The 25235-nt window shown below is 33.0% G+C and overlaps 1 protein-coding gene across 3 annotated transcripts in view; it reads left to right on the forward strand.

The window, feature by feature from the left end:
• Tmem135 (transmembrane protein 135) overlaps positions 1-25235 on the forward strand; it is a 223182-nt gene that overhangs the window by 56544 nt on the left and 141403 nt on the right. The window contains exon 1 of one of the 3 annotated variants that reach the window (XM_033764267.1): positions 4924-5001. The exons of the other annotated variants lie outside the window; for them this stretch is intronic. The gene's annotated coding sequence lies outside the window, so the exon portion shown is untranslated. Of the gene's footprint in view, positions 1-4923; positions 5002-25235 lie in introns of those variants that run through there. 3 annotated transcript variants of the gene reach the window in all.

Below are 25235 nucleotides of genomic sequence, written 5' to 3' on the forward strand. Positions count from 1 at the left end.
TTTTTTTTTTTTTTTTTTTTTTTTTTTTTTTTTTTTTTTTCCCTCCAGGGTTTCACAGCTATGAGTTTGCCTTGGGTCTCAGAGGAGACTTTGATTTTTACTGCTTAGGAATGCTGGGACTGTTAAGACTTCGGGAAGAAATTATTGTATTTTCAGTTGTATTCAGGATAGTTGTATCATATTGGGTACAATTATAAACTTGTTATTGTCTTCATTTTGAAATTTATTATTGGTTTAAGATTTGTTTTCATGGGCGGGATAAAGGATGGGATGTGATGGTTACCCTTGTGTCAATTTGATCGGCATAAGAAATGCCCAAGGAATTTGTAAAGCACACTTCTGTGTGTGTCTGGATGGTCACAACATCATAACCATGGGTTCCTGACTTCTTCCTCTCTGGTGCTGTTTCCCGCTCTTCTTGTTGGCTGCTATGAAGTCAAGATCTTTGCTTTTCTGTGCTTCTGCCATGATGTTTCTGCCTAGGAGGTAACAACCACGGAATCATCTGTGACCCTGAGCCGCATAAAACCTGTCCTCCTTAAGGTGTAGGTGGTTGGGTAATATGGGCTAGCAATGGGAAAACAAATACAGTACATACCTATTCTGTGACACTGCCATTAAAGTGATTCCAACATCTTCTTCCTTGCACCTTGTCTTTAAACTGTTAGTCCTTTGGAGGAAGTATCTAATTTGTTTGATTTGGGTATAATCTAATCCTGGTCCAAATGACCATATCAAGTAAAGGGCAGCAAGGGGGCATATCTCACATGTGACATCTATAATAATCTTCATGAATTAGTGAGCAACTAAAATTTGGTTGGTGGTATTTTGTATTGTACATAATCATGTGGCTCCTCATTAGTACAGTCACTAGAATCATCTCCATTTTGTAAATGTAAGTGTTGTTATTTCCTGGTCTTTTACCTGTAAAAATGACAAAATCTTAATTTAGAGATCTTTCCTCTAGAGTAGATATATTCTCTTCTGCTTCATGTTTCTTTGCTTTTTTCCCTCTCCCCTTTCTTCTACCCTCTTCTCTTTCTCTCTACTCCTTCTCTCTCACCGAGGTAAACTTTTTCAGAGCTGAGAGGTTTTATTTAGTCATATTTAATTTTTAATGCTCGAACCAGAAAACAGAGTAAATACTAATTTTTCTTTTGTGGTAGTACATCCTTTACTTCATAAATATTTGTGGGATGTTTGCTATATGCTTGCTATACATTTTTGCAGGTGCTGGGTCCATGGCACAAATGAAATAATGCCCTTGTCGTTGTGGAGCTTATATTCTAAAATAAAATCAGGACAGCATCAGATAAGTAAATAAATTAAAATATAATTGACAAAATTATGAAGAGTTAGGTAGAAGATAAGCAGATAGTGTGCAAAGACTGACTGGTAAGGAATAGAGGCTCTTTTGCTTGTGATAGCCCTCTCTGAAGAGATTATATTGAATAGAACCTGAATGATTTGAAGGAGTAAAGTTTTAAAATTTTTCATTAGGTGTGGTAATACATACCTGTAATCCCAGCAGTCTGGAAGGCTGAAATAGGAAGATCACAAGTTTGAGCCCATCTTGGTGACAGCACAGGTTTATTGCTTAAAAAGTAAAAAAAAAAAGAAAAGAAAAAAAGTTGGATATGTAATTCAGTTCAAATGTTCTATCATCATCAATCCCTACTACTGAGAACCAAAACAGAAACAAACCTTCTGGAAGAGTGTTTTGGGAAAGTGACAGGTAAATAAATAGGCCCCTAGGATAGGAAGAAATTTGGTTCATTTCATTTATAGCCAGAGACTATTGGGGCTGGACAGATGGTCTGAAATGAGGGTCAAAAGATAGCCGAAAGACAGGGCACATTTAGGACATCGTAGATAGGTCTGGTAAAGAGTTTAGATTTTTTATGTAGTGGAAAACAGGACTTAAAAAGGAAAAAAGTGGTATGATGTGATTTGCATTTAAAAACAGTTACTCTCTAGCTATTTTGGGAAGAGTAACTGCAAGATGGATTAGTAGCTGCGGGCCAGTTGTTCTTAGGCTATTGTAGCAAATTATAAGAGCTCAGAAAATTTTCATGTAAATCACTTATAGCATTCATTTAATTAAGCTTTGCAGATTATTTAAATGAAATAAAATTTGGTTAACTCATAATACTTTTCTAGTTTGTTTTACTCTTCTAACAAAGCATATTTTGAATTCAGTATTGAAAAGTACTTGAAATCAGTACGTTTCCCTCTCTGCCATTTCTATCCACCCTTTCTAAGTTGTTTTTAACAATATTATGAAGAATCTGTATTGTCTTGATAGTTACAAAATAGTACACTCTGATAATTTTTACTTGTAGTAATGAAAACATTAGAATTATCCCTTTACTAACATAAATTATTCTGAATTCAGTGCCATGTACTTTATTGATTGAGAAGCTAAGGAATGAATTGTAGCTAACAGCATTAACTGTCTACATTTTTGGGAATGCCCAAAGGCCTCTTAGTTCAACCACCTTTGGGATCAGGAGGCAAAAATGGGTGAGAGCCCCTTTTCCAGATGAAGTGTGACTATTTCATTTACTTGTGTAACTATTTTGTTATTACAATCAGAGACTAGCCTTTAAATTAAACAATTGTATGAATTATATAGTTTGATTCTTTTAAAGAACAACACAAACAGTATTTTAATTAACAAGATCAATTTGTATCTCCCATTTTGAAATAATTATAATCCATATCATTATGAGGAGTCTCTTAATACTTTTATAGTTATTTTTTAGGTTAGACTATTTTATCTATGTATATGTCTCTTTTTATATACATATCATTAAATAGTTACATCTTGGTTTATTTTTATGAAATGCTATTTCTCATTTAACAATTGCTTATATTCATCCTATCATTAAAAATGATAGTTCAAATATATTAATTAACACAATTACATTGTTTAATTTTCTAGTGAAAAATTTAGAATATTATGTTCTGTTCTTTTTAAATGAATATTTAGTTTTTGCTAAAAGTAAATATATTTTGATGTGTTTAAGTTTTGTTTTGCTTTACTTTTATTTATATAGCTCTCTATACATACTTGCAGGAAACGGGGAATTCATTGATTGTAACATTAGAATGTGCATTAAATTTGTTTTTCATTTTTGCTGTTAAATTGTTAACAAAATAAAATTCCTATGAAGTTGAAGCTTGAGTATTTAGAGGTGATAGGGGAAGCATTACATTTAAAGAGGCTGGTTTTAATTACTAAATAGGCATATGTACTGTATGTGTTTATAAAATTTAGAATCTGAATTCTTAAGTAGTTTACGATGCAAATAAAAATGAATAGAAGGCACACTAGTACAGGAAATGGTGAGAAACTGTGGAATTAGGAGGAGTGATTAAGAATTGGACAATTACATTCTTTTCAAGAATGTACTTAGAAGTGTAAATAAAAATGTTGAGTTTTTTAATGATATATGTATTAACAGCCCCAGCCTGCTAGAAAGTAACACTGATTGAACAGTTTGGAGATTTTCCAACTCCTGTTCACTTTGTTAAAAACATAACAAGGTACTGGTTCCTTTTGACTTAAGGCAAATAATTCAGTATTCAGGCACTGTTTATAGGTTGTTAAACATTTTAGTTTGGTGTCTGAGGATAGTATTTAACACTGTGTTCAATTAGTGTGAACTAACCAGTTGAAGTGCCAGATTCGTAAATATACTTCAATTAATGCAAAATACTAAGAACTCCATTCATTTCAGGTTAATTTGCTCCTTGGGTGCCAGCCATTCAGTCTCCATAAGCCGGCCTTTCTATGGACTAATCAAGATTCATGGCCTCTAGGTTTTGTGGCACTGGCATTTCAGCATTTGAAACTTTACTTTTTCCTTTCATGACATTTTCTCTTTTTATCCCTAGTTCTTTCTACCATTTCCTAAATGGAGTTGAATTGTATGATACCCTCATGTAGTTAAAAATGAATGATATTTAGTAGAGTATAATGTAAAGTTATAGTCTACTGTTTAAACCAATCTGAACAATACTTAAATGTTGGCTTAGGATATTGATGTTCAGTGGACTATATTTTCATCAATTCAAGATATCAGTGACTTTGTTTCTTCTTTTCCATGTTAGGGCCAATTCTTGATAAAATGGTAAAGCAAACAAATTTTTGTTTAATAATTTCCCACCTTTTTCAGCATCTCTCTTTCTAGTTCTGTTTTTCTTTGTAATTGTTTTTTTCCTGGTAACTGTCCTTGTAAGTTTCTTGCAAGGTGAGAGATATGTAATTTAATGTAAATATTTGTTAATTAAAAACATCTTGAACATCCACCAAAATACAATAATATAAACATGGTTTCAGGCAATGTGGGAGGACATGAAGATGTGTTTTGAAGGTGGGAGGAACTTACGGACTTAAATTTCAGCAGGCAAGGAAGAGTTCCAAGTTTCTGATCATACCTGATATATAATCTCACTTAGGATTGATTGTTTCTAGTTCCAATTATTCTCAATCAGTACATACAGAATAGAGAAATTGACATATGTATAGTTTACATAATCTAGTAAAACTCTTGATTTTTAACTTTTCTTAATTTACTGTTAAGAATATTAGAGAAAAAGCTACTAAAAAATACAAAAATGAATCCAATCCAAAGTCCTAGATATTAGTGTCAGAAAACATAACTACATCTTCTCTACATGTTGATTACACTTTCTTTTTCTTAGTGTTAAGTTGTGTTTGTATGTGCATGCAGGTTAGCATATATGCATGCAGGTGTGTGTGTGCATGTACACTTACACTTATGAGCTTCAATCATCTGGTTGGTTTGTACTTAGACTCCATAGCCTTACTCTAGCTGTCCAACTCTCTGAATGCTCTTTTTTCCTTGTAGGTTTCCATTGCTTATAATAAGAAAATCTTCACCAGAGGAAGTATCTGTGGTTTCCTTGCTACTAAGAGAAGGTTAAGGAAATGCTTTTGATTACTGAGTACTACCACATGTGAGGTACCATTAAGTAGGTAGTCAATAAATATTTGTTCATCTATAATTTGTTGCACTTTAAAGTATCTTTATTTTCAGGATACTTTATGAACTTTCTTTTGTTAACTCTTAAAAATATTAGGAAATGAATTTTTATCCATTGTTAGTAGGAGCGCCATTAGTAAAATCAGTTTGGAAAACAATTTGGCACCTTTTTTTTGGGGGGGTGGGTACCGGGGATTGAACTCGGGTCCTTGAACTTGCAAGGCAGGCCATCGAACCGCTGAGCTAAATCCCCGGCCCTGGCACCTTTTAATAAGACTGAACACGTGCACATGTTGAAACTCATCTATCTATTCTTTACGTATATACTAGAGAAATTTCTACCAGTGGGTAGGAAACAGGAAAAACCAACAGCTACTGAGAGCAGTGTATGAAATCTGAGTTCAACTCAAGAGTCTATCACAAGTTGAATGGGCTGGGGATTTAGCTCAGTGGTTCCACCACGAGCTTTGCAAGTGCAACGTCCCGAGTTCAATCCCCTGTACCAAAAAAGAAAAAAAAAAGAAAGAAAGTTGGATGAATAAGTACATTGTAATTAAATACTATATGGTTATAAATGCTTGTGCTGGATCTAAGAAACTCCAGAATTTATTTCAAATGCCTATGCTGTTCCCTGTTTGGAAATCAAGCAGCTTTAAGTTTCTTTTACTTATAGTTATATCATAAGTCTAACTAGCTGGGTATTTTTATTTTCTGATGTTTTAATTTAAACCCTCTAGTTTTCCTGTAAGAAAACTTATTAGTGTTGGGTATATAGTTGGAAGGAACCATAAGCTTTGTCTTATAAGTGTAGTTTACTTTTTTGCTGTATGTTTATTAATCTTTTTGTCATAAATAACATGAAAGTGTTTATATACTCTGTCTTTGAAAAACTGAGCCATAAATTAAAAAGTTATTGTATAATTTTCCACACACCTAAACAAGTCCTGAAGCAATTTTTTACTGAGCTTATTGACTTGTTTGGATGCAAAAAAGTAGGATACTGGTACTCCAAGTGATATAAATACATTTTTTTTTCCTTTTAAGTAACTTGCAGGGAGTATGAGGATGCCATTTGCAAAATTCAGTGATCAAGTCAAGGACGTAGGGTTTTCCATCCTTTTATTCTGTTGTCCTGGTGTAATTGGCCTTTTTCCTGTACACTTGTTGAAAATTTCATGATGATGATAGTAAATGTAGTGAAGGGCAGTTTTTTTTTCTGCTTCTTAAATGGAATACTCAGATAAATAAACTTGAATTTAAGACATGACTTTTTGAAAGTAAACTTTCGAACATTTTTGAAATTATATGATTAAAATCATATGACAACAGCCGGGCGTGGTGGCTCACACCTGTAATCCCAGCACTCAGCTGAGGCAGGAGGATCGCTGAGAGTTTGAGACCATCCTGGGCTGCATAGTGAGTTTCAGGTCAGTCTCAACTACATAGTGAGACCCTGTCTTAAAAAAACAAAAAAGAAAAAAAAAATCATATGACAGAGTTATACTGTGTTATGGTTTTGGGAAAGAGAATGGTTCCCCCTTTCAATTCATTTTTTTTATAAATAATAGAGATTGAATTGTGTATCTGAATATCACCATTATTAATTACTGTTGATACCCTAGTATGTAATAAATAGCTGTTAGATGTTTTAAAATGAGTTAAATTTGAATCATCAGAGTGATTAATTTTTAACTTTTGCTGTACATAGTAAACTTAATGTGGTTACAGAAAAGGTACTAATTATGATTTATGTGTTTCATTATAATTTTTTTTGTTTTTCTTCAAATCTTGACATATGACCTATTAGACTTTATTTTTTTAGAGCAGCTTTAGGTTTATGGATAATTTGAGAAGAAAGTGCAGAGTTCCCTTAATAGTCCCTCCCTTTCCATATTATTAGCATCTTGCATTATTGTGATAAATTTGTTACAATTGATGAACTGATATTGATATGTTATATTTACTAAAGCCCATAGTTTACATTGGGGTGTACTTTCTGTTTCACAATGTCTTATGGTTTGTATCTAAAATGTACCCTAAGGTGGGGCTTTTGCAAGCTGATTGGATGATAGGTTGTTATACTCACTGGAGGTTTAATCCACTGATGAATTCACAGCTGAATGTGGTGTTAGGAGTTGAGGCCTGGTTGGACGAATTCGACCAATGAGGACCTGACTTGGAAGGGTATATTCCTACCCTAGAATTCTCTCCTCGTTCCCAGCTGCCTGGCTGCTGTGGTTTGAGCAGCTTTCTTCTTCTGTGCACTTCCAGCATGCTGTTTGTGCCTTAGAGCCTGGCTGTCAGGGACTGAACCCACTGAAACGATGAGCCAGAATAAACCTTGCTTTCTTTATATTGTGGGTATTAGATATTTTGTCCTAGTGATGGGAGAGTGACTAATACAGAATGTTTCATAGATTTGACAAATGTACAATGTTATGTACCCATAATTACAGTATTAAAAATTCTCCATGCTTCACATATTAATTTCCCTTCTCCAGTGCCTTGCAAGGACTTACTTATCTTATTTTACTGTCTTGACAACAAGCAAAAAGCCTTTTATAAAATTGAAGTTTGTTTATTTATTTTTGTTGTATTTGGTTTTGGCTTCTATCTCTTACTAGAGTGTGATTGCCTTGGGATAGGGAATGAATTATGTACACTACTACATCTGTAGTAGTTTTGCATGCTGTTAATATCAAGTGCTTAATGTTTAGTAAAAGGATCAATTAATAATTATGTGCCTAAATTTACTGTAAGTGTTTAGTGAAGAGAAGATGTACTGTATAGTGATTAAAAACATATTTGGGCATTCAGTGGCACATAAACTTTAAATAATTTTTAAAAAATTTATTATTGTTATCATGAAGGGTTTGAATATTTTTTTACAGGTTATTCTGGCTCATATGAGAAAATGGGGTGTCCTTTGTAATTTGTCAATAAGTAATACATATATACAAATATTAAAATAAAAACTGATTTTGAGATAAAGTTGAGTTAATACATCTGGTAAAGGGAATAATTGGGAAGATATTTTAGAGTATATTTTCCTCCTAAATCTTTGTAATGCTTATTTGTTTTTTTAAAAGTTTTTAAAAAGTTTTATTTAGTTACTTAATACTTAGTAAAAAATGCATGTATGTAGGACTGCAATTTGATGAGGTTTCACATGTTTATAGACTTGTGAACTATCACCACAAATAAGATACTAAAATATCCCTCAGAGGGTTTTTTAAATATCTTTTTAAAATTCCTCTTCATCTATCCCATACTCACTGGATACTTTGGGTTATTACAGATTGTTTTATATTTTCTAGAATTTTATTTAAATGAACTTATATACTAAGTGAACTTTTTGAAGCTATCTTAGTCTTTAACTTTTTTTTAAAAAACCCCACTATTAACACATATGATGTATAAAAATACACATATTTAGAGTTTATTGATAGGTTTTGATACATATACATCCATGAAATCATTACTGCACTAAGATACTGAGCTAAGATACTAATTTTTTTTTTTTGGTTCCTTTTGGTAGTTTTCCATCAGTAGTACCGTCTGTTGTCAGATGATAATAACAGCAATAACAGCAGTGCAACAACATGGATTAGTTTGTATTTCTGCAGTAATATATTAATAGAACTGTACAGTATATATATTCTGTTTTTTTTACATTCCAGCTTCTTGCAGCATAATTATTTTGAGATTCATGCATTTAGTTGTGTGAAATAATACATACTTCGTACCTTTTTATTGTTGACTAGCTTTTTTATTGCTGTATCATGGTTTGCTTTTATATTCATTATTTGGGTTTTTATGTTTTTGGCTGTTACAAATAAAGCTGCTCTAGAAATCAAATATAATTCTTTGTATGGGCATGTGCTTAATTTTGGGTGGCTGTTATGTTATTAGTTTACTAAGGCTACCATAACAGCATAAAATGGGAAACTGAAACAGCAAAACTATTTCTTACAGTTGTGAAGCTAGAAGTCTGACATGCAGTGTTGGCAGAGTTGTTTCTTCTGAAGCCTCTTTCCTTGGCTTTTAGGTAGATGTCTTCTTGTATCTGCATATGACTAGTTTTACCTCTGTGTGCATCTGTATACAAGTCTGCTTTTCCTATAAAGGTGCCAGTTAGACCCCAACCCACTGTTATGACCTTATTTTAGCTTAATTACCTTTTTAAAGGCCATATCTCCAAATATACAAATATCCTGAGATACTGGGAGGTGGAACTTGAACATGTGACTTTTGGAGGGCATATAGGTCATATAGTGTGTACATGTTTAATATTTCAAGAAATGACCAAACTGTTTTCCAAACTAATTATACCATTTTAAATTCATATCTTTACTGTATGTAAGAGTTCAGTTGTTCCATATTCACATCAACACTTGGAATAGTCAGTCTAGATTTAGCCATTGTGAAGGTATGCAGTGATGACTAATTAGTTTTTTCCTAAAGATTAATGGTGTTAAAGATTTTAAAATGAGATTTAGCTATTTTAAATCATCTTCAGTGAACTTTCTTTCCAAGTCTGTTGTACATTTTAAAAGTGGGTTGTTTCTTAATAAGTTTTGAAATTTTTGTATATATTCTGGATGCATAGCCCTAGGTATTTATTTCTCACTCTGTATGAAAATTACTCAAAAAGCATCAAAGACCTAGGTATAAGACCTGAAACTTTGAAATTGCTAGAAGAAAACACGAGAATTCATTCAAAAAATTGAATTCATAGATATAACCAAACACTCTTGGAATGGGACTCCTATAGCTCAGGAAATAATAACTCGAAAGAACAAATGAAATTACATCAAATTAAAAGTTTTCTAAACAAATATAGGATCACATTTATGTTTTTCAAACAGTTTTTATTAATAGTATAATTTGTTGTTTTATTCTCTAAATGACGTGTTTTGAGGAGCAGAAAATTTAAATCCTGATAAATCTAATTTATAAATCTTTATTCTTACTTTTGATGTGTACATAAGAAATTTTTTCCTAATGCAAAGTCACAAAGAGTTTGTCCTATTTTCTTATTTTATTTACCTCAGTAATCTAGTTTTTATGTGTTAACTTTTGTAGATGATGTAGTGTATCAATTACAGTTCATTTTATTTCATTAGCTATACTTATCCAAATATTCTGGTAGCATTTCGAAAAGATTATCCTTTTTCTATTGAATTGCATTTGCCACATCTTTGAAAAATCATTTTCCATGTTTATGTAGGTTTATTTCTATATTCTTTTCCATTGATTTACTACACTGTACTTTAGCCTGTACTGAAACCAAAACCATACTGTAGGTATGTAATAATTTCAGTAATCAGGCAGAGTTAGTCTTCCACATTTGTTCTTTTTTCAAAGTTGTTTGGCTGTTCTAGGTTCTTGAAAATATTATAGTTCTTTATTCATATTTTCTTTAATTTCTCAATAATTTTTTGTTTTCTCTGTACAATCTTACATTATTTAATGCATCCAAAGTATTTTATATTTTTAAATACTGTTGTAAATAGTATTGTTTTATTAGGTAGAATTTTCTGGGTTTTTGCCCCCCTTTGGTCTTTAGAAACAGGGTCTTGTTACACAGTTCAGGATGGCCCTGAACTCCTTATGTAACACAGGCCTCAAACTCACCACAATTCAGCCTCACTCAGCCTCCTAAGTGCTAAGATTAAAGGCATGTGCCATCACACCCCACGTGGAATTTTCAGTTATTCATTGAATAATTCCATACAAATACACACTATCAGTTTTGCATTTTGGTATAACATCATGCAACCTTGGTAAACTTAATTTTTAGTCCTGATAATATTTTTTGATGTATTGCATTTTTTGCCTAAATGAACTTATCATCTGAAAAAAGAATTTTTTACTTTTTCTTTTCTAATTGGATACTTTTTATTTCTTTCCCTTGCATTATTGTACTGGTTAGTATTTTCATTTATAATATTGAATAGAAATAGAGCTGGCATCTTGCTGTATTTCTGAATGTAGGGGAGTGTACGAAATTTTTCAATGCTAAATATGATGTTGTCTATAGATATAATGATAAATACTCCTTTTCCCTTTGAGTAAGTTAATTTCTATTTCTAGTTTTTATGAGAGTGTATGTGTTTTTAAGTTAGGAATGGATGTTTGATCATATTAAATGTTTTTGTCTATGCAGATGATTATGTGGTTTTTCATTTTAATATAATGGATTATATTCCTTGATTTTTGGCCCTGCAGATTAGAATAAACCCCACTAGGGATGTGTGTGTGTGTGTGTGTGTGTGTGTGTGTGTGTATAAGTGTATATAGTTACATTTAATCTTCTTCAGTTTTGTTAAAAACAAAACTGTGTTTAGGGAGATTTTTGTCTGTAGTTTTTTTTCCCTCCTTTTTGTGTGATGTCTTCATTTAGTTTTGCTGTCAAGGCAACACAGCTTTCACAAAAAATTAAACAATATTCCCTTTTCAAATTTCTAGAAGAGTTTTGTAAATTGGAGCTTTATTTCTTCTGTAAATGTTTGGTTGAATTTATCAGCAAAGCCATCTGGGCCCGTTTTCTTTGTAGTAGTGTATTTAACTATTAGTTTCTAAAAAATAGATTACAGGGCTATTTCGGCTGGGTATTTCTTATGAAAGCTTTGGTAGCTTGTATCTTTCAAAGAATTTGTCCATTTCATTTATGTTGTCAAAATAATTGACGTTAAATTGTTCATAATATTCCCTCATTATCCTTTTAATTTCCTAAGTATTTGTGGTTGCAGAGCGTGGTGGCACATGCTGTATTCCCAGCAGTCTTGGAGAGACTGAGGCTGGAGGATCATGAATTTGAGCCCAGCCTGGGCAATTTAGTGAGACTCTGTCTCAAAATAAAAAAAATTTAAAAAATGGGCTGAGGAAAGAGCTCAGTGGAAAGGCCCCATTTAATCCTGACTAAAAGGAGAAAGAAAAAAGAATTTGTGATATGTCACATCATTCTTTATAATGGTAACCTGTGTTTTGTTTTTCTCCAGATTATAGTCCATTTTAAATAACTTGTACAAAGGGTATTTATTCTGTTTTTGCTTAGTATAGTGCTACATGAACATGAAAATATCAATTAAGTCAAGTTGGTTAATAGTGTTTTTTCCTTCTCATATCTTTACTAATTTTCTCTATTCTATCAGTGATAGAGTTAGCTGTATGGACTCTAGCTGTGGATTTATCATACTTTTTTTTTTGCAGTTGTATTATGGTTTGATTTATATATTTTGAAACCCCATTCTTACCTGTATAAACATTATTATGTTTTCTTGATAAATTGACTCATTTTCTACTATAATATGACTTTTTCTTTAGTATGGTTATATGTATAAAAATATCATGGATAAAACAAATGGATTTTCTATTACTGATTTAGTTAGCTCAGTAACCTTGTAAAAGAAGGTGAGCTATCTAAAAGAAACTTATGTAGGGCTGGGGATTTAGCTCAGTGGTTCCGCTGCCTGCCTTGTAAGCGCGAGGACCCAAGTTTGATCCTTGGTACCAAAAAGGAAAAGAAACATCTAAAATGGAGACAAAAAATACAGGAAGGCAGAAAAAAGTTTATAGTCAGACTATCCAGTAATTATTTAATACAAAGGTTAAACTTGTGTACTTGAAAATATTTTAGATGAAAATTTAATGAAAAATAAAATTTAGATAATTCTTTATTTTAATATATAAACTTGGAAGTGAAATAGGCTTTGTTATTATTGTCTTTAATATTATCCCTATTTAGAGGTTGATAAAACTATTGAAACAAAATAGAAGTGTGACTCTAAATCTCAGTATTTGTGGGTTTAGCTTTTGTGCATTTGCTTGAGTCAAAATGTAAGAAGATAGTATTGTTGGGGGTAAAACATGCTTTTTTTTTGTTATGTTTTATTAAAAGCAGAAAAGCAACATAATGTAGCACGTGATTATACCATGTCACATTAGACAGAACATGACAGAACATATATTTACAAAAGTATGCCCTTTAGAGCAGATGACTGCTCTTAATTTGGAAGTGAACCATCTGCTTATTATTTAAATTCCCAGATAACTTACCAACCCACATTTCTAAACAGAAGTAGTGTTCTTTAAATCCTTAAACCACTGCTGAAGTTCATTGTCTCCATGTGTAATGCATATTCCCTGTGTATTGAATGAAAACCGATTAAGTATTTATGATGCCTTAAAAGACCAAGTTGATTTCATTAACATGAAAGGCAAATAGATTATGCTTACAGCATTTCATATTACTACAATATATTTATTCACACTTTGGGTAATCACATAACCCAAAACAATCATCATGTGAGCACTCACTTGACATAGTTCAAACAACTACTTACTCGTGCTCTTGTATGTTATACTCAGTCAACATTTATTATTTCTCAGGTAATATTGCTAGAGGTATAATTGTGAAATATAACCTATATTATGGTGAGATATTTGAATAAGGGATAACACTGCAGCGTGAGTAGTTGTTGAGGGAGAAGAATGATTCCGGTATGACCCTTAAGTTTTTGGTTGGACAAGTGGTAGATGGAAGCACTGGTACAAAAGTGTTCAACTGCAAGTGAAGGTGAGATTGGCAATGCTTGTTTGTTAATTTTTATATATAGTGCTTATTTTTCTTAGTTGACAAGTATATACTAGATTAATGGTTCATAATTGGTGATATGTGTAAAATTTTGTATGGAATCAACGTTTTTATATCAGCTTACTTTTCTTGGGGTTGCAGTCTACGGATGAGTGTGACACATCCTGTCCATCTCTCACATTTATTATTGGCTTTAATATTTCTTCTCTATTTGTGCCATATTGGTCATGCTGTACCTCTGCTCCCAGTTTAAAATAATTTAAGAAGGTTATGTGAATTTAAGGTGAAATTTATATCTACAGCATAGAAATACAGATCTAAAACTTATAGATGTTCTTTTTAAGTAAAAATTTCCATTGGAGTGTTACCCAGGAGTTTTCTAATGATTAGTGAGAATTAAAGTGCCAATAGAAAAGGATCCACAAAATTGAGAAAGGGTCCTTCTCCCTCAAGGCTGTCAGGCTTAGCTTTTGATTCCTTTTTTTCTCTTTTTTGGTCATATAATAGATATGCTATTTTAATTTGTTTGTGTTACAATTTGTTATAGCAGCAATGAAAACATGTCTTATTTATGTAATACAAATAACAATTATCATGGAAGCCAAAAATACTTTTGAACTCTCTTGTTTTTACAACTGCAACTGCCAATAACAAAAATTGAGGCCTATTAATCAAATGTCTGATTTTCTTGGCTTATTTCTCTTGTAACAAATTTATTAAATTTTTAATTTCTCAGTCTTCTAATCCAGGGCCTTCTTAAATATTTGTATTATTTTTTGGTACATGTATGTATTATATGATTATATTCCTTGTAGGAAGTTGGTACATGCACATAACACATCTCTTTTTTTTTTCTCATTGAGTTTATTGGTATATTTTAGGTATACAGTACAGTTACATTCATCATTGTGATCTTGTACCTTTACATGACAGATCTTGGTTCTCATTTTTTCCCCATAACCCTGTCTTCCCTTTACCCCCTCCTCCCTTCCCTATGCACAAAAGGTTTATCTCCACTTTTTCATTTTCTCATATTTTTTCTTTTCCCTTATTACCTTTCCCCTACCCTTCCCACTTCCCCTACACCTTTAGCCCTTTTCTTCCTATTTCACATTGTCAGTTATATCATTAGGATCTTATTTATGATTATAGTTTTTCACACCAGAGAAATTATTCGGTATTTACACATGTGTGACTTATTTATTTCACTTGAGTATATCCTCAACATGCATCCATTTTCCTATGAATGACTCTAATTTCTCATTCTTTATGGCTGAGTAGTATTCCATTTTATAGAAAAACCACATCTTCTTTATCCAATCTCCAATTGATAGGCAAATGGGCTGTTTCCAAGTTTTAGCTATTACAGACTGTGCTGCTGTAAACATAGGTGTGCATATATCAATGTGATATGATTCTTTTAATTCTTTTGGAAAGATACTCAGCAGAGGGATGGCTGGATCAAATGGAATCTCTAATCCTAGTTCTGTGAGGTATCTCCGTATTGATTTCCATAGTGGTTGCACCAGTCTGCACTCCCACCAACAATGGAGAAGGTTGCCTTTCTCCACACAACCCTGCCAACATTTGTTATTGGTTGATTTCTTGATAGCAGCCATTCTTTGTGGGGTGAGGTGGAATCTCAGTGTTGTTTTCATCTGCATCTCTCAAATGACCAGTGATGTGGAACATTTTTTCATGTATTTACTTGATGTTTTTACTTCTTCTGAGAAATGTCTGTTCATTTCAGATGCCCATTTTTGACTTGGGTCTTTATATTTGGGGGGGCTGATTTTTTTTTAGTTCTTTATATATTCTAGATAATAGTCTTTTGTTCTAAGGGGCAGCTGGTAAAATTTTTTCCCCATATTGTAAATTGCCTCTTAGTTCTGCTGATGATTTCTTTTGCAGTGCAGAAGCTTTTTAATAAGATGAGATCCCCAGTTGTTGATTCTTTGTTCTAGTTCCCATGCTATTGAGGATTTGTTCATAGAGAAATCCAGAGGATCGTCAATACCTCCTTTGAGAACCTGTACTTTTGTATGTTAAACACAGAAGAAATGGACAGATTTCTAGATACTATGAATTACCAAAGTTGAACGAAGAAGATAAAAAAATTCTAAACACCCCAATTATAGTCATTGAAATTGAAAATGTAATTAAAAGTTTACCAATGAAGAAAAGTCCAGGTCTTGATGGATTCACCGCTGAATTTTACAAGACATTTACAGAAGAACTACTGCCACTACTCTTTAAACTTTTCCATGAAATTGAAAGGGAAGCAATACTTCCAAATTTATTCTTGAAAGCAAATGTTATTTTGATTCCCAAAGCAGGGAAAGACCCAACTAAAAAAGAGAACTACAGGCTAATCTCCTTAATGAATATAAATGCAAAAATCCTTAAGAAGACACTGCCAAGCAGAATACAGAGGGTCATCAAGAAGATCATACACCCTGACCAAGTCAGATTTGTTCCAGGGATGCAAGGATAGTTCAACATACGTAAATCAATAACTGTAATACACTATATTAACAGAGTAAAGGACAAAAACCATATGATCATTTCAGTAGATGCAGAAAAAGTATTTGACAAAATTCAACACATATTCATGATAAAAACCCTGCAGAAAATTGAAATAGATGGTCTTTATCTCAACTTGATAAAAGCTATCTATGAAAAACTAACAGCCAACATCATGTTAAATGACCAAAAACTGAAAACCTTCACGTTGTTGTCAGGAACAAGACAAGGATGCCTACTATCACCACTCCTCTTCAATATAGTTCTGGATACATTAGCCACAGCAATTAGACAAGAGAAAGAAATTAAAGCAATAAAGATAGGAAAGGAAGACGTTAAACTGTCATTATTTGCTGATGATATGATATTGTACTTTGAAGACCCAAAAGCTCTACCAAAAGACTTCTAGACTTAATTGACACTTTCAGAAGAGTAGCTGGATACAAGGACAACACTAAAATATCAGTAGCCTTCTTGTACATGAAAAACAGGCTCACTGAGAGAGAAATTAGGAAAGCAGTTACTTTCACACTAGCCTCCAAAAAGTGAAGTATCTAGGAATCAGTCTAACAAAAGAAGAAAAAGACCTCACATCTGAATTCCTTTTTTCATCTCCTTTCCTTCTGTCTTGCCACTTCCTCCATCTCTTGATTCCTTCCTCTTTTTGTACAGGCTTGCAGGACATAATGTTCACATTCCTTATGTTGGTACATGTGTATAACATGTCCCAATTTTGGTTTTTCATCTCCTGTCCCTTCTCTTTCTCTTGCCTTCCTCCATCTCCTGATTCCCTTTACCCTTAAGAAAGTTCGATCTTGTGCTTCTTATTATCTGTCTTTTGTTTTGTTCTTTATTTTAACTCTGGGTTTCTCATATAAGAGAAACTATGTGATATTAAGCTTGTGTGTTTGATTTTTACTTTACTTAACATTATGGTCTCAAGATCTATCTATTTTCCTATAAATGAGTCATTTATATTTTTTATAGTAGAGTAGAACTCCATTGTTTATAAATGCCACATTTTCTTTATCCATTTATCTCGTAATGAACACATAAGCCACTTCCAAGTTTATGAATTATGTTGCTATAAACATGGATATGCATGTTCATTGAAATATGATGTCTTTAACTCTTTTGGGAGGGTACTCTACCTAGAAAGGGAATAGCTGAGTCAAGTGGAATTTCTATATCCAAGTTTAGAGAGAACTTCATACTGATTTCCCTAGTGGTTTACTAATAAATGTTCCCACCAACAGGGTTGAAGGGTTTCTTTTTCCCTGAAGCCTGTTCTGCATTTGTTATTATTTGATTTCATGATGATAGAAGGTCAATGTTGTTTTAACTTGCATTTCTCTGAGGGCCAGTGATATCGAGCAGTTTTTCAAGTATTTATTGGTCATTGTGTACTTCTTTTGTGAAGTGTCTTTTCATTTCACTTGCCCACATTTTGATTGGGTCTTTTCTGGGTGGGGGGGTCTATTTTTTTTCAGTTCTATATATAGTCTGGATATGAATGTACATATGAATGTCTGAGATATGCTGGCAAATGTTTTTTTCCTATTCTGTAGGTTATATTTTTTACTCTATTGATTGTTTCTTTTGCTGTGAAGAAGCTTAATTTGACGTGTTCCCATTTGCTGATTCTCAGATCTATTTCCTATGCAACTGGAGTTCTTTTTAGAAAGTCCTTGCCTATGTCTCTGACTTGAAGAGTTTTATCTATTTGTTTTCCAGTAGGTTGTTTCTGTTTTAACTTTTAGTTCTTTGTTCTATTTTGCTTTTAGTTTAGTATTTGCATTTAGTTTAGTATGTGATGAGAGATACAGGTGTAGATTCAATCTTCTGCATGTGGATAGCCAATTGTTCTAGCATCATTTGTTGATGAGCCTATCTTTCCTCCAGTGTATGCTTTGGGCCCCTTTTTGAAAGATCAGATTGCTGAATATGCCTGGAGTTGTTTTTGCATTTTCTATTCTGTTCCATTGATCTTCATGTCTATTTTTATGTCAGTACTATGCTGTTTGTTTGTTTGTTTTGGTTTTTTGAGACAGGGTCTCACTATGTAGTTGAGTCTGACTTGGAACTCAACTGTATAACTCAGGGTGGTCTCGAACTCACAGTGATCCTCCTGCCTCAGCCTCCCGAGAGTACTATGCTGTTTTTATCACAGTAGTTTTGTAATATAACTTCAGGTATGGGGTAGTGATGCCTCCTGCTTTACTCTTTTTACCCAAATTGCTTTTGCAATTCTGGGTATCTTCTGATTCCATATGAATTTTAGGATTGTTTTCTACAGTTTTGTGAAGAATACTGTTGAAATTTTGATCAGGATTGCATTAAATTTGTATATCAATTTTGGAAATATGGCCATTTTTACTATATTAGTTTTGCCTATCCAGGAAAAGAGAATATCTTAATATTTTCTGATGTCTTTTTAATATCTTTTTTTTTTTAAGAGTACTGCAATTTTCACTTTAGAGGTTTTTCACTTCCTTAGGTTATTATTTCCTAAGTGTTTAAATTTTCTTGGCACTATTGTACATGGTATTTTTCCCCTAATTTTCTTAGTGGGTTCATTATTAGTGTATAGGACCTCTATTTATTTTAAAATTTTTAAATGTTGATTTTTTTTTCAGCTTTAATTGAGTTTGATTCCTACTACATTGTTGAATTTGGTTATTAATTCTAAGTATCTTTTTGTGGATTTTTTTGGATCTTCATTGAGAAGATCATGTCATCTGCAAATAATGATAATTTGACTTTCCTATACATATATATCACCTTTATTTCTTTTTCTTGCATATTTGCTCCTACTAATGTTTCAAATTGTGTGTTGAACAGGTATGGTGATAATGGACATTCTTTTCTTGTTCCTTATTTTAGAGGAAACCTTTCAGTTGTTCCCCATTTAATAAGATGTCGACAGTGGGTTTGTCATAAAAGGCTTGTAATATTGAGCTAAGGTCCTCTTTTTCTGTTGTTTTTTTTTTTTTTCAGTGATTTTATCAAGAAAGGATGTTGCATTTTATCAGAGGCTTTATCTGCATCTATTTCGATGCTCATGTGATTTTTGTATTTGCTGGTCTTTGTGTGATGTATTACATTTATTGATTTGTATATGTTGAACCTTTCTTGCATCCCTGGGATGAAGCCTGCTTGTTCATGTTAAATAATTTTTTTTTTTAATGATTTGTTGCATTTTGTTTGCAAAATTTTGTTTGTGTCTTGTTGAAATTTTTTTTATTTATATTCATTAAAGAGCTAGGTCTGTGGTTCTCCTTTTTTGGATGGTTCTTTGTCTGATATTGGAATCAGGGTAATAATAGCTCTAGGAACAACTTAGGGAGTATCTTTCCCTTTCTTTGAGAAATATTGGTGTTAGAACTTTTGTGAAATTTTGTAGAATTCATCATTGAATTCATCAGGACTTGGGCTTCTCTATGTTGGTAAGTTATTTATTACTGTTTTAGTCTTATTGCCTATTAGATTATTCAGGGTTTTAAAATCTTCTTGGTTCATTATGTATCTAGGAATCTATCCATTTCTTCTGACTTGTCCATTTTTTTTTTTTTTTTTTAAATTTGGGATCTTCCTGCCTTGGCTGCCTTCCTGTCTCAGACTTCTTCCTGCTTTAGTTATTCCTTAGTAGTTGAGGTTAGAAGCATGTCCAATTTTCGGCATACAGGTTTGTGATGTAGTTGTTAATGTTTTGTATTTTGACAGTGTCCATTGTGATTTCACATTTTTCATTTATTTTTTAAAAATTAATTTTATTGGTACATTTAAGGTACACATTATAATGACATTCATTGTTGGAAATTTGCACCTTTACATAATCAATCTTGGTTCTAATTTTTTCCCCAACCTCTACCCGCCCTTTAACTCCTCCCTCCCTCCCTATCTATTTGTTTCAATTTTTTTTTATTTTATCATATTAATTCCATTCCCTTCTTTTCTTTGGGTCTGTTCTCTCCTTTTTGTTTAACTGATTAAGGGTTAGTCTGTTTTGTTCTTTTTTTTTTTTCATTTTGAACTAATGCTTAATTAATTTTTGGTTTTGTGGTTTTTTTTTTCTTGGTTTCAATTTCACTGCTTTCTCCTATGAGCATTATAATTTTCTTCGTTGTACTAGCTTTGGGTTTTGGTTGTTCTGGTTTTTTAAGCCCTTGAGGTATATCATTAGTTTATTTCTTTGGGCTTACTTAGTTTTTGTAATGTGGACATTTACAGCTATACGCTTCCCTGTTAGGACTGCTTACATTATGTCTCATACATTCTACTATGTTTTACAGGCATTATCATTTAGTTTTAGAAATAGCCTCGTTTCTTCCTTGATTTCTTCTGTAACCTATTGTTTGATTAATGCTGCATTATTTAGTTTCCATGCATTAGCACATTTTTTGTTGTTGATTTCTAATTTCATTGTCATTGTCTGATACTATGCATGGCACAATTTCAATTGTTTTACATTTACTTAAGGTGGATTTATTGGGTTGTATGTGGTCTGTTTTTAAGAACATTTCATATGCAACTGAAGAGAATGTATATCCTGTTGTTGGGTGGAACACTGTAGATACTTATTAAGCCCAGTTTCTCTAAGGTTTTTTTTTAATCAACTGATATTTCCTTGTTAATTTTTTTTGTGTAGCTGATCTGTCTATTTATGATAGTGGGGTTTTAAGGTGCCCCACTATTACTGTGTATATGCTGATCTCATCTTTTATATCCAGTAGTATTTGTTTTATGAACTTGGGTGCAATGTTGTTTGTTACATATATATCGTTACCTCTCCCTGCTGAATTTTCCCCTTAACCCATATGTAGTGACCTTCTTTTCTCTTTGATCAGCTTTAGCTTGAAGTTCACTTTGTTTTTAATGTAAGACAGCTACACCTGCTTTTTTATGGGTTCCTGTTGCATGGGATAATGTTTTTTTTTTTTTTTTTCATCCTTTGAATTTCAGTCTGTGAGCTTCTTTTTGGGTTAATTGTATTTCTTGTATACACCATACTGTTGGATTTTTGTGTTTTGATCCATTCTGTCTGTGTTTTTTGATTGGGGAATTGAGCCTTTCACATTGAGAGTTATTATTGATAGTTATTGACTTATTCCTGTCATTGCCTTATTTTCTTGTTTATTCCCTAGTTTTTCCTTCTACTTAACTGCTCACACTTCCAGGTATGTTCATTCTGTTGATCTTTTTGTTACTGTTAGCTTCATTGTTTCTTTTGAGGATATCCTGGAGAGTTTTTTGGAGTGCTCATTCAGTGATTAATGAATTTTTTTAGAGCCTCTTTATCATGAAAGTATCTGATTTCTCCATTCATTTTGAAAGATAGTTTTGCAGTATATGTCAGTCTGGCTTGGAAATTTTTCTTTAAGAACTTGAAAAACTTCACTCAGCTTTCCTGGCCTTTAAGGTTTGCGCTGAGAAGTCTGCTGTGATTATAATGGATTTTCCTTTACAAATTATTTGTTGCATTTTTCTAATTGCTTTTAAGATTTTGTTCTTGTGTTGGACTTCTGGAATTTTGACTGTGATGTACTGTGGAGAAATTCTTTTCTGAACATGCCTGTTTGGCATTCTCTATGCCTTACATATCTGTAATTTAAATTCTTTTACCTTATTTGGAAAGTTTTTGTCTTTTACTTCAGTAACAGGTTTTTTATGTCATTTGGGTTACCTTTTGATTTTTTACAAATTGTAATTAATCTTCGATTAGTTTTTTTTTGTATCATTTAGAATCTGTTGGATCCATTTTTCAGGTTTGCTTGTTGTTTTTTAAGGTATACATCACTGACAGCAGCCCTGTTTTCTAGTTCTGTGACTTTGCCCTCACTCACATGGGTCGTTTCTGCAGCAGTTCTTTCAATAGAAATTTTAATATTCCAAATTTCTATTTAAGAGTCATAGTTTGGACTCTTAATTTTTTCTGTGCTGATCAGTGCATGTTTTGGATCATTTTGCTGAGCTTTTTATTTTCTTATCATTGTCTTCTTTAGATTCCCTCATGCTTTTAATTGGCTCAATATGTCATTACTTATATCTTCTGTGATCTTTGCAGTCATCTTACTGAACTGTTTTATTGTCTCCCCTGTTTAACATTTTAAATAATTTGGGTGTGAGGGTTTTGGTTTCCCTCCCTTTTGTTACCCTGTGGATCAATTTTAGGTGAGTTGGGAATTTTTGGGATAATTTATTTGTTTTGTCTTCTCACATTTCTATTTTTGTTTTTGTTGAGGCCTGTGGGTTTATTGTAGTGGAAAGTTTTGTTTCTAGTATGGAGACTTCTTTAGTTGGTCTACTTTTCAATGATGTGTCCTCTGTGTGTGGTTATCTGCTGGACTTTTCTTCTGTCCCCAGATCCAACCACCTCTGTTTAATTGATCTGGAAGGTTGCAGCAATTCTGGCTCATTACTAGTTCTCCTGCATTATGTACCACAGTACTCTTAATGAACTCAAAGCAATCTAGATATTGACATCTTAGGAACACCAATTGATAGCAACAGCTATGTTACCTTGACTATAGCAATAAAATTAGCCTCAATTATATCATTAAATGCAAACTGTGTATTTACAGACCCAAGGACCAATAAAGTACCATTGTTGTCCATAGAAGAATGATCTATAATTATAGAAGTAACCTAATATAAACCAAATATTGAGCTAGTTTTTTACCTACAATAAATATCTACTAAATGGATTTACCTCTTAATAATAAAACAATATTCAACAGCAGTAGAATTCTCATCTAGATATTAATAAAGCAGTAGTTATACTAGTGAAGGTACAGGAGGTGGGGAATCAAAGAATAGAAAAAGCAAAATTTGAAAAGTTAATCAATGGGATATGAGAAACAGGAGAGAAAAAAGAGGGAGTCCTACTGATAAATAAAAGGGAATTAATAGAGGATATTCATTTGGGAAGAATGAACAAGAAAAAGAACAAACAACATAAATAGCATAAATAGGAGGTAAATGAAAGTTAGGAAGGAAGAGGAACAAGTTTGAAGAGAAAAAGAAAAAAGTGAAAAAGAATAAAAAAGAAACTTAAAGAGAAACCCCTTGAGGGAAAGATAAAAATAATACAAAATAGAAAAATCACAGCCCATGGTGGTGCATGCCTGTTATCCTAGCTCTTGGGAGGCTGTGGCAGGAGGATCACCATGAGTTTAAGGCCAGCCTGAGCTACATAGTGAGTTTAAGGCCAGCCTGCACTGCATAGCAAGACCTTGTCTCAAAACAAAACAAAACAAAAAAATCAAAAATAGATTGAGTTAAAGAAAAAAACCTCATATCTTATTGAATGGTTTCCTTCCACAATCTGCAGTCTTGAGATCCTGTTGGTTGTGATTTTCTTTGCCTGTCATTTGGCTCTGTGGGTGTTTGAGATGTCCTTCTTGCCCTATAGACTCCTATAGATGATTGTTCCCATAAGACTGTGATTAAGGTCCAAGCCGTAGAGTGTACTTGCTCTCCTTGATAGATGGGGAACCTGTTAGAACTCTTCTTTGCTCATTTAGGCTACAAGGCTGTGGGGGAGAGTTCATGTGAGATGTTGGACTTAATGTTGACACTTGTGGGGTCTGGTTGTTCTTTTCTCTCTCCATGTGTATTTTCTTGTCCAGCATCACATCAGTTGGTCACATCATCTGCTGTCCCATGTCATCCTTTTCTGGGGGTAGGGTGCTCCTCTGGGGTGAGTCTATTCTCTCCCTTTTGATTTCTTTAAAGAATGTTTGATACCCAAAGGATTTTTTAGTAGTGTGGAAACTTGCTAGAGTATGGGCCATGTCCTGCCATGTTGTTAAAGTATGGATGAGCTAGAGTATGTATATCTGTAGAGAATGCTTGACATGTTGGAAATTAGCTTCATTGTGTGTGAAAGGTGGGGGTTTAGCTGCCACTAAGGGATAATAACATGTCCTGAGAGTGCAGCTGAGCTATGTGGAAAGCATCTGCTAGGGGTTTACAGAATCAGGACAACTGGGTTTGCATTAGTTAATTTTTCTTGTTGCTGAGACAAATTACCTAATACCCAAAGTTAAAAAAGGAGGAGAGGTTTATTTAGGCAACAGTTTGTAGGGTTTCAGTTCATAATTAGCTGGCTCCAAGGCAGAGTAGCTTGTCAGACATGCATTGCAGAGGAGAACGAGTTCATGGTGGGCAGAAGGCAGTAAAGCAAGGAATCAACCAACTACAAGTATCTAGCAGGAAGCCTCCCTTATATTGTATCCAGGCTACCTGCCTTTTGAGCAGATAGTACTCACACCCTTAATCCTAGTATTTCACCATAAATCAATCAAGCATTCTAGATCCAACCACTTTTGAAAAGCCGACCTAAGATTGCAAAAGGCATTAGGAGAACATCCAGACACAAGCCATAACATGGTTTAAGGACATTTGGTAGATGCAGTGTACATGTCCTGGGAAGTCTCTGTTAAAGAAGGCTAGTCTGCTTGCAATGGATTTTGTTTTTTCTTGATCTAAGATGTCTTAATTTCCTTTGCAGTTTTGAAAAAAAATTTCTTCAATATAGATTCTAGATTGACAATTAGCATCTAATTTGTCTGTTGAAAGTTCTGAAACTAAACTGCACCCCTAACCCCATATATAATATGTTAGTTTTCTCATTTTGCTTTAAGGAGTTTTTTCTTTATCTTTGGTTTTCAGAAATTTAAATATGATGTTCCTTTGTATAGATTGCTTTGTGTTTTTCTTCCTTGGGGTTTTCTGGGGTTCTCAATTCTGTTGTACTACTACTGCTATTACATTTTTTTCTTCTTTCTGCTTGTCTTCTTCTTTCTCCTTCATCTTTTTCCTCTTCATCTCCTTTATCATCCTCCTCTTTCTTCACTATTTTAGAATTTTTGACCTGCTATTTTTTTTCAAATATTTCTTTTGCTTATCTTTTCTTTTGGTAGGTCCATAACATACTATTGAAATGCTTGAAACATTTTTCCTGGTCTGTTTGGATTTCTTCCCCTTTTTTTTTTTCAGTCATTTCTTCTTCCTCTTCTTCTTCCTCCTCTTCCTCCTTCTCCTCCCCCATCTTCTTTTCTTTTCTTTCTTTCTTTCTTTCTTTTTTTTTTTTTTTTTTT

The sequence above is a fragment of the Fukomys damarensis genome, unplaced genomic scaffold (genome assembly GCF_012274545.1).
Source record: "Fukomys damarensis isolate Sample0158 unplaced genomic scaffold, DMR_v1.0_HiC HiC_scaffold_16, whole genome shotgun sequence".
Lineage (NCBI taxonomy): Eukaryota > Metazoa > Chordata > Mammalia > Rodentia > Bathyergidae > Fukomys > Fukomys damarensis.